Genomic DNA, 3,261 nt, shown 5'->3' with positions numbered 1-3,261 from the left:
CGGTGACGTTTTACAGCAATAAAATAGGAACTTTGAAAACAGAAACTCAAGGACAAAAGTTTTGTTTGGAATGATTGATCGTTCAAAATATGAAACATAATTTGTTATCACTTTCAAAAATTACCTCAATGGCTCATACAATTAAAGTAGAAAGAAAAATATGATTATACAAGGTAAAAAGAAGACTGGGTCATGCTGGAAAAGATGTTTTAATTCAGTTAGGATTACCACCCGAAAATAAAATTTTCTCTACATGTATGGAAGGTAAAGGTACAAGATGCCCATTTACTGATAGAGAAAGAAAATCAACCAAAATTGGCGAATTGATCCACAGCGGCGTTTGTGGTCCAATGAACCCTACCGCTTTTGACGAATCGCGATATTTTCAGACCATTATAGATGCTACATCAGATAGTTCAGACAATAAAGATAATACTCAAGAAAATGTTGCATTGCCAGAATTGTCATTAACCAGGTCAGGTAGAAATGTAAAAAGGCCAGGATATTTGGAAGGTTATGACATATATATATCGCTTATTGTTTCTTTAGTTCAGTAATAGGGAACCAGTAGCACGGGGGTTTCTAGAACCTCAACAAGGTATGGAATTTGATTATGCTCCAGTGTGCAGAATTTCAACAATACGCTTAATGCTATCAGTGGCAGTTGAAAGAGATTATATATATATATATATATATATATATATATATATATATATATATATATATATATATATATATAGAAATGTGAAAGGTCCCCGACACTGCCACACGACCAGCGGATTCCAAAGTGCAATAAACAATATTCACATAGTCAGCGGATTCCAAAATACGTATCAAATAAATATAAGTTCATTGCATTAAATTAATTCAATTCATTGTTTTGTTACTGTTCATTGTTAAAATATTGATTTGTCTGTAAAGTTATTTTCTGTAAATAAAAGTACTTTTTAAAAAAGTTAAAAGTGTCCCAAAGAACATTTCTGGCGCTGCGAACAGGATCAAATTCGTACAGAAACACAAGTTTTCCTGGTCAACTTTAGTTGTTAAACGAGACGATCCATCGAACCAAGGCGAGAAAAACGTAGTAAGCAGAAGACATCACCAGTGATCATCCTCTTGTAAGTACAACGTTCCTTTTCACCTTATTTATGAGCACTTTTAGCGATATTTCTGAAAGTAACTTACATTTATTATTGTCAAATCTCTCTATAAACCCTTTGGACAGTTCTACTTCAGCTAATAGTTCTCGATTTTCTAAAAATCAAATTTTAAAAGTTCGAAACACTGATACCTTGAATATGTCTCTTCAAAACAATGATATCTCCAGCCTCTGTGCCACTCTACCTGAATTTAGTTCGAAAGATAATCTTTCAACATTTATAAAATCGGTAGATAACTTAATTACGTTCCTTCGGTCACAGAATCTCACTCAACCTCAAGAATTCATATTAAATGCCAATATTATTTCTCGTATAAAAGGTGAACCTAGAGATTTTTTAAACTACTCAAATTTAACACTTTGGACTGATGCACGTCCAGCATTACTATCTAAATACGGAGATAGACGCTCCGAAGATATTTTACTAACTCAATTATCTACAACAGTTCAGTACGATAATGAGACGTATGATATCACCAAAGAATCTCTAATAATTTAAATGATTTGCTTCAACACATAGCTCTTAATGATAATATAGAAACTGTAAATTTCAAAACCCCATACTTTAAAAATATTGCTCTCAAAACGTTTTGCACTGGCATTAACGAGCCATATTGTGAATATTTATCACATTTTCAAATAAATTCTCTCGACGAAGCCCTGCAAAAATGTATCTCCTACAATAATCATAAAAATCAACAATTATATATGAACTTTTTGAGGAGTCAACAAAATAGAAGACTACCCTATATCCAAAAATCAAAACAAAATTCTATTCCCTCAAACCACAATAGATTTAATCAAACTTTCACGCGAAACCCTATTATTAACCCAAGTCCCCCACGAAATAACTCTTTTTCAAATATCCTTATTTCTCCCATAAATAGAATCCAAAATAACCACCCCTTTAGAAAAAACCAAAGTTTCACTAGATCTCAGCCTAATAATACTTTTGGTAATAACCATACATTTAATAATCCATCTACCAACAATTCTTTTGGAAATAATCCAAACCCCCTTGCTCCACAACACCAAAGAAATTCTCTAACTCCTCGAAATGTCCCACAACCAATGAGTGGTGTACAAACTATTTCTAGTAGAAATCAACCAATGAGTACTTCCACGAGAAAAACTTTTAATTTTAATGTTGATTCTCATCAAAATGAATACTCCAACCCTAACGATACCTTAGACTTTGACGATACAAATGACAATTTTGTTAACGAAAATTCTCATTCAGACGTCCAGGTCGAAAATTTTTGCGAAGCCACTCACGAAGCACCAATTCAATAAATCTTAATAATATCCGTAACAACCCCCAACTACCATACTTCATTATGCCAAAATCAAAACTAAAAATCTTAATTGATACAGGAGGCTCAGATAGATCTCCTAAAGCTTCTACCTTTTTCAACTCAAATCACATTTATAATAAGCCCTTCACGTTGACTTCCATGAAAATAACACGGAAGTATAACTCTAATATTAAAACACCCTTGATCGAAGAACTTAACATTTTAGAACCCATCGACGCTAGAATTGCCGAGTGGAGTAAAGACTTCGACATACTACTAGGAAATTACGACCTAGAACACTTGCATGCTTTGATAGATTATCAAAGTAAATTACTTACATTAAAACGTCTTAATATTACTATTCCTTTTGACACCTTACATAATAAAATTCCTGTAGACATCTTCAATGGCGACATTCTCCTACCCGAAACTATAATAAATAACATTAAAATTCCTGAATCTATCCATACTGTTGCCAACGGTTACATTAACGATATCTATTTACCAACTCCTTTGCCCTTAGAACCTATACATGTCGAGCATTTAGATAAATACGAAATATGTAACGGTCCAAGTAAATTCGATCCTTCATTAATTCGTACTCAGCATTTGAACCAAGAAGAAAAGGAAAAAATTTTGAAGCTTTGTAACATATATAAGGATATTTTCTATGACGATAATTCCGATTTAACTTTTACTTCGGTCATTAAGCACGAAATAAGAACAAAAGACGAAAACCCAATTTACGTCAAAGGCTTCCGACATCCGAAAGCAATGCAAGAAGAAATTTCCAGACAGATTAATCAA

Source organism: Diorhabda sublineata, unplaced genomic scaffold (assembly GCF_026230105.1).
Source record: "Diorhabda sublineata isolate icDioSubl1.1 unplaced genomic scaffold, icDioSubl1.1 Dsub_95, whole genome shotgun sequence".
NCBI lineage: Eukaryota > Metazoa > Arthropoda > Insecta > Coleoptera > Chrysomelidae > Diorhabda > Diorhabda sublineata.
The sequence above is the reverse complement of the archived record's forward strand: the minus strand, read 5'-3'. Positions refer to the sequence as shown.